The 12533-nt window shown below is 38.4% G+C and overlaps 1 pseudogene; it reads right to left on the bottom strand.

The window, feature by feature from the left end:
* Positions 1–12414: 12414 nt before the first annotated feature.
* LOC134960145 (5S ribosomal RNA) lies at positions 12415–12533 on the bottom strand (annotated as a pseudogene).

Raw genomic sequence — 12533 nt, forward strand, 5'->3', positions numbered from 1 at the left:
TAACGCAAAAAAAAAAAGAAAAAAAATCTCTAGGGGGAAGAAGAAAAAAAAATATCAGGTCTGCATTTGCCAATGGGCTGTCACTTATGTCTGGTCTTGTAGTAAAGGTCTGATTCAGATATTCCATACCATCATGGATATCAGTGTCTATAAAAAATTTCCCTTCACCAGTATTCTCATCCTCCACCATTTGTGCATGACAAGGCACACTGCAGTAATATACTGGTGCCATTGTGACAGTCATCGTGCTGATAAAACATACCATAACTTTGAAGGACCAATACGGCATGTGATGTATGAACTGTCATATCATGTACCAATACTACGTACTAGGTATGTGTCCCTTGTCCTACACAACTGTAGTTTATCCCTAGAGACCTGGTGTCCTGTTTGGAAGAGATGAAACAGAAACTATTTTGTATCTGCCAGGGACGACTCAAATGAATCAACGCATAACAAGTCATGAACATATTGTATCAGCACCGACCCATTCTCAGGCTGAAAGGACTGTAAACAGTCATGCAGGGCTTGGGAGAAAATGCTCAGGCTGTCACTTGAAACCTTGGGAGAATCGGGTACATGTATTGTAACCCCTTTGTGAACACAAAGATGAAGAGGAAACTGTGAAGAAAAACAGAATAGAGGTTGGTAACAGAAAAGTTTGTAGAGGTGGAGATGATTTTATTAAAATGACAACTGTATTGGGCACTACGGGGAATTCATTAACTACTTGGTCTACCTCCCTTAAAGCTTGTGCTTGCTGTATCACTACTGGGACTACCTCAGCCATCAATCGTGTCCTGTTCATCCTAAATTCATAGGGAACCCAGTATCTGTGAGATAATTTCCTCTACCTGTGATGGACATTAATCTAGAACAGTGGAATGCAACATTAGTCTTTGAGGAGTATCTAACATACCTTGTACTTCCTGAGCGGGAGTACAAGATATGCCTTTCACATTTCAATTTACACAACAAAATCTTTATCAAATAAGTTAATCAGTGGCCACTGCTGCTAGGATAAAAATAAAAAGGGTTTAGCATATTAGAGGCCCAATCGTAACTTCAGCAGGTTTTGTCAAAGGGTAATGTTGCACTTCTCTCGTTCCTCCCATTTGCCAAATTAGCGTTTATCAGTGGTCTGGTCCTGATGGAGAATTTTCTAGTACTGCAAAAAAAATAAGCTTCTAGGTCATGCAAAGTAATCATTCAATCCTTCTCATTCCGTATTAAGGGTCTGTACATGGTCAAACAAACATTTCTGAGCTTATCTAGACAAGAGCATTCCTAGAAATAAATACTTCTTATGTGGTAATTAAAAAGAAATACCCTGGGTATTTCTTTGGGTTACCCCATTCCTGCCGCTTTCCTTCTGGGAAATACTAATGTGCGGATAGGATCTTCTTAATTTATGACACTACTTTCTTGATTTATATTTTATTTTTGGGTTTTACTATATATGTACTAGAATGGCTCCATACTTACCAGTTTCACTGGTCTCAGCCACTTCCCCTGCAGGCTACAGCTCCTCTTTTACCAGTTGGATACTCCTCTCAGTGCATGAGAAATGGCTGAAACCAGATTCGAGTCACCTTCTCCTCCTAAATAAAACTTTGACATTCATTAGTACATATATAGGTTACATTCATATTTTTCATATTTTTATTATTTTCTATAGTTTGCATGCTGGCTATAACTACTTCCACATCCACATATGGCAGTGCACTTGCTTTCTCTTTTTTTTCTTATTTATTGTTGCTACAAGATCAAACAGTTATTATGTGTTCATTCTTGTCTTATATGACTTTGGTTAAACATACTACCTGCAATACCTCAGGATCAAAACCATCAATCACTGGAAATGATATTTCACCATTTATATGTTCTCAGTCAAATAGCCTCTGCGTGTGGACCATAATTACCACACATATTATACCGAGCGGACACTCTTGGCCTCTGCTCCTCAGCCTGAACCCTGGCTCCTAAATGCCTCTCGCGTGCCCATTTGGCTCCCATTGTGGGCTTTTTTCACAACACACCAAATGGCCCACACGAGACGACGGTGAAAAGTCAGCTGGACAGTACCATGACTCACTCCATTGGTGAACCCTGCATACCCAGACTAGGCCCCTATCAGACCCCCTCAGCACTGGAAGTACTGAAGTGTTAAAAGCAATAAAATAATACCCCACCTTTTTCATACTTGTTATTTGTGTGCCTTTCAATTCTAAAAAACAATTTTACTTTTAGACGGGTATGTCTCTGTCACCTGGGGTGAACTGGATAACCCCACACCTGGCCTTAAGCGTGCAGTTGCAATCCGCCACGCAACTGTAGCTTCTCCTAGCTTGAGTGTCTCGCCCTATGGGATCCCAAATTTCAGGGTTCAATACAATCACACTTTTCAACAACCCATACTTTTAGCTTTCCTGTGCAGAAAAAAAGTCATTTACCAGTGATTGATAACCTCCTCTTAAAGGTTTTACACTTTAAACGAAGTATTATAGTAATGTGCTTTAAAATTGGTTAGTTACCTGTTAAAATGTGTTTTATCCCACCTTAGCAATCAATTTCTATCATGTAGCTAACTTTCGTTTGCGTAAATACTCACTCACGTTTCCCACCTATGTGTCCACGTGTGTACCCCTGCGTCGCTATATATATGTCCACGTACTATGACACGTGTATACTTGCATACATAAATGTGTATCGCTGCATATCATTGCAAGCGGCTTGCCACACTCTTTTTCCCAACTCTAGTAATAAAATAAAAAAACACTATTTGTATTGTAGTAATTAGATAAATGCTTCCACATTCCTTTTGACCACAGGAAGTCCCCTGTCGGAAACCTTCCGCTACGTGCTACCTAAACCTTTAGGCATGAATGGAGCTTCACTTATGAAATGCAAATATTTTGCGAATTTTCGTCAACAAATAACACTTTAACAAACAATATTTAAAACACTTTAATATAATATGGCTATTGACTATAATTTAAATGCCATGATTCAGATTGGATAGCTATCTTGCAGAACATGCACTGATATAAATATCCATATAATAATATAACATTTTATATATATATATATATATATACATATACATATATACACAAATACATATATATATATATATATACACATACTCACACACATTATTTATTGCACTTTCATGAAACCCCTCACACAGTATATGTATTCATATACACATACTGAGTGAATGTAATTTCTACAGAGCTTCTAATTTGCATATCAACAGATGTTTACATGCTTGCTGTTCCCTGGTTGAACAGGTTCATTAACATTTCAATTGAGCAAGCAGAGGGTTAAGAAAACCTGAAGAAAATCTGTGTGAAAATTCTTACATTAAGCCAAGTATTTATCTCACTATTAACTCTCACTAGGCCCAATTGAAACTTTATGTATAATTGACTATGGCATGGGATAATTAAATTCATTGGTAGCTTTTAAATGGTGTTGGATTTGTACATATATATTGTTTATTTGTGACAAAGGAAACAGATTGTTTAAACACACTGAAAGTCAGCTGTTAGCTAAGTAGATAGAGAGTGGCTTTATGTACCTAAAATGGCCACTGCTGCTCTCCCTTATTCCCAGCCATGTGCATGGACAAAATGGTGGTCACACCATGAAGCCAGAAATAAACACTAGCTCCTTTGTCACAAATAAATCACAAGTTATACAAGCTCCAGAAGTCTGTTATTTCAGGCCTATGTTAACAGTATGTGAATAGGTCTCAGCATGCTAACACAGCTATATCATACCTATGCACCAACTTTTTAAAATACTTTTTAAATTTACTTAACAGGTAAACAATCCAATCTAAATCAAACACAATATGACTTATTTGAACTTTGTTTGCAACAATAAAAAAATTCTGTAGCATTTCAAATATTGTGCATGTTTTTCACACTCACGCAACAAAGAGATATATTGTCCATTGAATTTCATATTAGCGCATTACTGATAACACATAAAAACAAACGTCAGCAGCATCTAGATGCGTACACCCTTATCTGGTAGACCACAGCAGCGTCTGTACTGTGCATCATTTATTAAGTTATATTATTAAGTTATATCACGGATGGAGCCCCCAACTAAGAATTATGATTTATTTCTAATAAATATTGAAAATGCCAGCATTAATATATGCTGTGGATGCAAGGTGCATCTTAATTCCGTATACGATAAAAGTTTGCTGTACATCGCAAACACTACATCCCTTAAGAGAAAACAAGCACTCGCACACATAAGCTGAGGTCCAATGCTCTGAGATGTATATATTTGATATTAAAAGGGTATGCATACAATATAACACATGTACTGTATATATATGGTTACAGAGTTACAATTACATAAGAAGCAGTTGTAGTTACATATCAATTACAGCCAGTATACTAAACCCTGTCCCTCAATGCACAGTCCTCTCCATCTTTGAATCTGCCTCAACAGCAACTGAACAAAACAGAACTTCTTGGGTGAGGGGAAATACCTATATACTGTGTATTGGGGGGAAGTACATGTCTGGGACTGAGTCTTCTGTTATTGGTCCAGGAGAGGGAGATATCTCATTCATGATTTGTCATTGGTCAGATCATATACAAGCAACATCCAGCCTTGAAGATGCCATCATAGGGGTTTGACACTAGTTTCTTTCTGCACACATGCTGTCTTTCAGGAGATCCTTATGTTCACTTTAGAATGTGGCTTCATATTCATACATTTAATCATAACTAATCATTGCAATGTGCTACAATCTAACCACAGATACGAAATTAACAAATTCATTCCCCTGATTATTTTGACACCAAGCATGACATGTTTATCTTGTTCTGTTCCAATAATATATATATATATATATATATATATATAGTTACGAGTAAAGCGGCACTCTCAGGTCTTCATTCAAGAAAGACAGGACATCACCCCGTCAAGCAACGTTTCGGTTTTATTTCAAAAAACCGTCTTCAGGCTTACATAACAGTACACAAACAAAATTCTTACCTATATAGCAGCATATCACCATGTGCAGATCGTGCCAGGTGTGCACAGCGTCCATTTCCGCCAAAGCGTCAATTTCCGCTGACATCACCTGGAACGCAAAGTAACCACTGTGTATTAACCCTTCACCAACAAATCATATTCAAGTGACAGAGACATGGACACATATATTTCAAAAGTCAATAAACACAATAGTGCAAATTAACTAATTCATTATTACATAATGATGACTATATGCAGTCAGACATGTAAGGATACAAATACTTATGCAACGGTGATTGTTTTTGTAGTTAAAAACTAAAACATAACTCATTACAACCAGCCTTTAAAACAAAAAACTGGAGAAAGACAATGTTTCATTTAATCCATGTGGGGCTATGGTATTTAGAAAATAGATCCACCTGGTTTCACACCGCAACAACGCTTTGTTGCGATCACCCCCCCTGCGTCCTTCAGGGATGTGATCGATCATTTTATACCTTAAGCTAGATAAATTGTGACCCTTAGCTTTGAAGTGCTTGGCAACAGGTTGTTCCGAAACCCTGCCTTCTAGGGCTAATTTGATGGCACTCCTGTGTTGTGCCATCCTCTCTTTGAAGGTACAAGAGGTTTTACCTACATAAAGGAGTCCACATGGACACTTTATGTAGTATACTACAAAACGAGTGGTACAAGTTAGACAGTGTGTTATTTTGATTGCTTTACCCGAATGCGGGTGATAACATGTATCACCAGTTTCCAAGTAAATACATGTTGTGCAGCCTAGGCATCTATAATTGCCAGGCTTTTTACTCAAAAAATTACTGGATTGTGGAGATGAGAAATCTGAAATATCCGAGTGCACCAGTATGTCACGCAGATTTCTACCTCTCCGATAACAAGGTAACAGCTTGGTACTGGATAGAGATTTTAAATCGGGGTCAGCTTGCAATATCGGCCAAATCCTTTTTGCCTTAGAAGTCAGCTTTTTACTTGCAGTAGTAAATTTGCTTACATATACCAATGCTTCTTGGTCACCCTTACTCTTGCTAGTTGACTTACACTTAGGGGTAGCTAATACCTTCATTTTAGCTTGTTGTAACAATTTATTCGGATAGCCCCGTTGTAAGAATCTCTGGATCATCAAATCCATTTGATTTAATTTATCTTGTTCATTGCTACAGATGCGATGCACTCTGAGCAATTGGGAATAAGGAAGTCCCCTTTTTAGGGGTTCTGGGTGAAAACTGGAAGCTAATAAATAATTGTTACAATCTGTTGGTTTTCTAAATATAGAGGTGTTAAAGCCAGTAGCAGATCTATTAATACTGACGTCAAGGAAATGGATATTGTCTTTCTGAATGTTGAATGTGAATTTAATATTGGGGTCTCTCATATTAATCTCTGTCATCATTAGAACAAAGGACTCCCGGGTACCAGTCCATAATAAAAACACGTCGTCTATGTACCTAAGAAAAAACGGAATATACCTCTTATATTCCTCTTTAGCAAAAAAGAGTTGTTTCTCAAGATCAAACATGAATGCGTTCGCATACGCGGGGGCCACAGGGGACCCCATCGCGCAGCCAAGCACTTGCAGGTAATAACACTTATTAAATAAGAAATAATTGCGTGTGAGAACCAAGTTAAGAAGATCAATGAAAACATTAACGTCTGGTCCATGATATAATTGCGGATTATCCTCGATCAATTTTCTGACCGCAGGAACACCCCTATCATGTGGTATGTTGGTGTACAGACTGACAATGTCAGCTGTACATAACCAACATTCCCCAGTTGGTACATTAGCACTATTCAATTTCTCCAGAAATGAAAAAGTATCTTTTAAATATGTGCTCTGATTTTGAATGACAGGTTGTAAATAATAATCTAGATATCTAGAAACTTGGTAGAATAACGAGTTGCGGGCAGCAATGATCGGGCGACCGGGTGGATGGGTCGCACTCTTGTGAAGTTTTGGGATCAAATAAAAAACAGGTATGGCTGGTGTTTTATTCATTAAAGCTACGACTGTATCAGAGTCAATCAGACCATCCCTGTCCGCACCCTGCAATACATAGCTTAAATCACTAATGAATTCATCTGTAGGATCACGCATCAGTTTAATGTAGACATTAATATCAGATAATTGACGATCAGCTTCGCTGATATAATCCTTCAGATCTTGAATCACTATCCCACCCCCCTTGTCGGCGGGGCGGATAGTGATATCTTTACGACCCGAAAGATTAGTCAGAGCTTTACGTTCAGAATAAGTTAAATTACCCTTAATTTTAACAGGATTAGAGGTCAATTTATCAATTTCATTATGCATGGTTCTGGTGTATGAACGAATGGCTGCATTGGAAGACATAGGATCAAACTGTGATTTAGAACGTATAGGACAATAACAATAGTTAATTTGCACTATTGTGTTTATTGACTTTTGAAATATATGTGTCCATGTCTCTGTCACTTGAATATGATTTGTTGGTGAAGGGTTAATACACAGTGGTTACTTTGCGTTCCAGGTGATGTCAGCGGAAATTGACGCTTTGGCGGAAATGGACGCTGTGCACACCTGGCACGATCTGCACATGGTGATATGCTGCTATATAGGTAAGAATTTTGATTGTGTACTGTTATGTAAGCCTGAAGACGGTTTTTTGAAATAAAACCGAAACGTTGCTTGACGGGGTGATGTCCTGTCTTTCTTGAATGAAGACCTGAGAGTGCCGCTTTACTCGTAACTATACATGCAATTGCTTTTGCTTATGAAGGCACCGGGCGTTTAATTTGAATTATCTTAGGAGTGCCGGGTCTGGAACTGTATATATCTTGCATCGCAGTATGCTTAAATGACCAGGGCACCCACTCAAGATTTTGTGGCATGTTTACATTTTTCCTGAATCAAGGAGTGATTTTAACCTGCACAATTTGACTGTACTTTACTTCACGTTTGTTGTATATCATGGAAAGTGGCAAAGATGATGGCATGGGGTTACATGTTGCAACATACCCCCAAGGTGAACTTTCATCATTGTCTGACATAGATGCGGAGCGCATCTTAATTAAGGATAAACTGGCTACCACCACTAGACTGAATTCTAATGAATCCTACTTTTTCCAATTGCTTAAATTAAAGAAAAAAGAAACGGATTTTTATTACCATGGCGTGTCATTGTCCGATTATTATCGGGAACGGAAAATCCCACGTGGTTTCCGTATTAAAAATGTACCGACAATTGGCCGTAATAATGCTGAATTCTGCCGCAGGTGGGCAGCTGTTTTAAACAAAGCCTCATTTGACTTGATCTTACTCGTAATTGAGGAGGCGACTAGAGAACTTAATATTGTTCGTGAAAAAATCAAATGCTTAGAGGCAACATGTTTGGAAGGTTTGAGCTCTGATAAGGATAATGGATGGCTGTTAAAATTACAGAATCAGTCAGAGAAATATCGAGATGATTTGATAGCATTCAAAACAAAAAAAATTTCAGCTGTTACACGTGATTATGAGGACAATCGAGTATACAATTTCTCTAACCCACAATTCAATAGATCTAAGCCTTATCGTCCTAGATTTCGTGGAAATCCCAGACAATTCCCATTGGAGACTTATGCTTCCAGTGGGACATCTCAAAGTGACACGGATAAACCAACTACGAGTAGGAGATATAACAAAGCAAAAGTCCCTTTAGGGATAAAGACCAGGGCACAGAGGGACGCCCTACCAGAGGACGAACCAGAAGGGGAAGGCAGTGTGAAAGAGAGTGCAAAAAAAACGGGAAGAACAAAGAAGTGATCTATAATCTATCATCTGTCCCTTTATCAGATATTGAAGTACGCGTACTTCAACGAGGACTGAGTTTCATTCCTACAACTAAACATCAAAGTTTTGAGAGTAAGGTGGACTTGGCACGCTTCAATAGACAGCTACGATTGAAAGAGTTCTTTTCTAACAAGGACTCAAAAGTGGTTTCTATTAGTGATTGTCCTATACGTTCTAAATCACAGTTTGATCCTATGTCTTCCAATGCAGCCATTCGTTCATACACCAGAACCATGCATAATGAAATTGATAAATTGACCTCTAATCCTGTTAAAATTAAGGGTAATTTAACTTATTCTGAACGTAAAGCTCTGACTAATCTTTCGGGTCGTAAAGATATCACTATCCGCCCCGCCGACAAGGGGGGTGGGATAGTGATTCAAGATCTGAAGGATTATATCAGCGAAGCTGATCGTCAATTATCTGATATTAATGTCTACATTAAACTGATGCGTGATCCTACAGATGAATTCATTAGTGATTTAAGCTATGTATTGCAGGGTGCGGACAGGGATGGTCTGATTGACTCTGATACAGTCGTAGCTTTAATGAATAAAACACCAGCCATACCTGTTTTTTATTTGATCCCAAAACTTCACAAGAGTGCGACCCATCCACCCGGTCGCCCGATCATTGCTGCCCGCAACTCGTTATTCTACCAAGTTTCTAGATATCTAGATTATTATTTACAACCTGTCATTCAAAATCAGAGCACATATTTAAAAGATACTTTTTCATTTCTGGAGAAATTGAATAGTGCTAATGTACCAACTGGGGAATGTTGGTTATGTACAGCTGACATTGTCAGTCTGTACACCAACATACCACATGATAGGGGTGTTCCTGCGGTCAGAAAATTGATCGAGGATAATCCGCAATTATATCATGGACCAGACGTTAATGTTTTCATTGATCTTCTTAACTTGGTTCTCACACGCAATTATTTCTTATTTAATAAGTGTTATTACCTGCAAGTGCTTGGCTGCGCGATGGGGTCCCCTGTGGCCCCCGCGTATGCGAACGCATTCATGTTTGATCTTGAGAAACAACTCTTTTTTGCTAAAGAGGAATATAAGAGGTATATTCCGTTTTTTCTTAGGTACATAGACGACGTGTTTTTATTATGGACTGGTACCCGGGAGTCCTTTGTTCTAATGATGACAGAGATTAATATGAGAGACCCCAATATTAAATTCACATTCAACATTCAGAAAGACAATATCCATTTCCTTGACGTCAGTATTAATAGATCTGCTACTGGCTTTAACACCTCTATATTTAGAAAACCAACAGATTGTAACAATTATTTATTAGCTTCCAGTTTTCACCCAGAACCCCTAAAAAGGGGACTTCCTTATTCCCAATTGCTCAGAGTGCATCGCATCTGTAGCAATGAACAAGATAAATTGAATCAAATGGATTTGATGATCCAGAGATTCTTACAACGGGGCTATCCGAATAAATTGTTACAACAAGCTAAAATGAAGGTATTAGCTACCCCTAAGTGTAAGTCAACTAGCAAGAGTAAGGGTGACCAAGAAGCATTGGTATATGTAAGCAAATTTACTACTGCAAGTAAAAAGCTGACTTCTAAGGCAAAAAGGATTTGGCCGATATTGCAAGCTGACCCCGATTTAAAATCTCTATCCAGTACCAAGCTGTTACCTTGTTATCGGAGAGGTAGAAATCTGCGTGACATACTGGTGCACTCGGATATTTCAGATTTCTCATCTCCACAATCCAGTAATTTTTTGAGTAAAAAGCCTGGCAATTATAGATGCCTAGGCTGCACAACATGTATTTACTTGGAAACTGGTGATACATGTTATCACCCGCATTCGGGTAAAGCAATCAAAATAACACACTGTCTAACTTGTACCACTCGTTTTGTAGTATACTACATAAAGTGTCCATGTGGACTCCTTTATGTAGGTAAAACCTCTTGTACCTTCAAAGAGAGGATGGCACAACACAGGAGTGCCATCAAATTAGCCCTAGAAGGCAGGGTTTCGGAACAACCTGTTGCCAAGCACTTCAAAGCTAAGGGTCACAATTTATCTAGCTTAAGGTATAAAATGATCGATCACATCCCTGAAGGACGCAGGGGGGGTGATCGCAACAAAGCGTTGTTGCGGTGTGAAACCAGGTGGATCTATTTTCTAAATACCATAGCCCCACATGGATTAAATGAAACATTGTCTTTCTCCAGTTTTTTGTTTTAAAGGCTGGTTGTAATGAGTTATGTTTTAGTTTTTAACTACAAAAACAATCACCGTTGCATAAGTATTTGTATCCTTACATGTCTGACTGCATATAGTCATCATTATGTAATAATGAATTAGTTAATTTGCACTATTGTGTTTATTGACTTTTGAAATATATGTGTCCATGTCTCTGTCACTTGAATATGATTTGTTGGTGAAGGGTTAATACACAGTGGTTACTTTGCGTTCCAGGTGATGTCAGTGGAAATTGACGCTTTGGCGGAAATGGACGCTGTGCACACCTGGCACGATCTGCACATGGTGATATGCTGCTATATAGGTAAGAATTTTGTTTGTGTACTGTTATGTAAGCCTGAAGACGGTTTTTTGAAATAAAACCGAAACGTTGCTTGACGGGGTGATGTCCTGTCTTTCTTGAAAGAAGACCTGAGAGTGCCGCTTTACTCGTAACTATACATGCAATTGCTTTTGCTTATGAAGGCACCGGGCGTTTAATTTGAATTATTTTAGGAGTGCCGGGTCTGGAACTGTATATATATATATATATATATATATATGATGTTAAACTCTATTATATAATTACATTATGCTTGACATGTTTAATTTATGTGTGGTATGAAATATGTATTAAATATATATGTGTGGCTTGTCTGTGTGAAGCTATAGAGAAAGTGATACAAAAATGAAATGCAATTAAAATAGAGAAATAGTGTTAAGAAATTAATAAGTGAAAAGTGTTAATAGAATGGAAAGGTATTCCACACTAAGGCCGTCCAGCTCAGCCAGTCCAGAGGCACCACAGCTCACACCTGCATTACCCCAATCTGGGTCTAAGATTAACCAGCAAGGAGCCACGTGATAATGGCTCCTTACTACAATATGTCTAAGCTAAGAGCTACCTACCTTGGAGCAACCCCATAACATATAGAAAGAAGTACTTAAAAATTAACTTTTAATATTGACGTTTATAACAAAGTTACCCATATAGTTGATCCATATAAGAGAAAGATAGAATAATAAAGATTTTAAAATGTTCTGGTCTGTTTAATCACAGTGTGTGATTGGAATGGTTGTAGACATTTGATCGTCTTCCCCCCATTTCCCCTGACCAGTACAGAATATCTGTATTGATGGGACCAAGGAGTGGTCATAAGGAATATCTGATAAGTACGTCCCAATAGGGCTACTTAAATTCAAAGGTAGATAGTCTTCTGCATTCGAAGGGACCTGACTTTCTGACGAAAGCCACAATAATTGGTCGTAGGCCTCAAGTATGAAAAAATCTCATAGGAGTGAGAATTAGTGGTGATACTGCTGTTGGCATCGCAAATTCACATAGGAAGGGAAATAATCCCTGCTCTACAACACCGGGTATTCGCAGGAAGTCTCCTCTCCCGGTACTAACCCGGCCCAACGCTGTTTGGCTTCCAAGATCGGACGAGATCGGGCATTGACAGCGTGGTATGATAGTAGAG

This window comes from Pseudophryne corroboree, chromosome 1 (genome assembly GCF_028390025.1).
Source record: "Pseudophryne corroboree isolate aPseCor3 chromosome 1, aPseCor3.hap2, whole genome shotgun sequence".
NCBI classification, from domain to species: Eukaryota; Metazoa; Chordata; class Amphibia; order Anura; family Myobatrachidae; genus Pseudophryne; species Pseudophryne corroboree.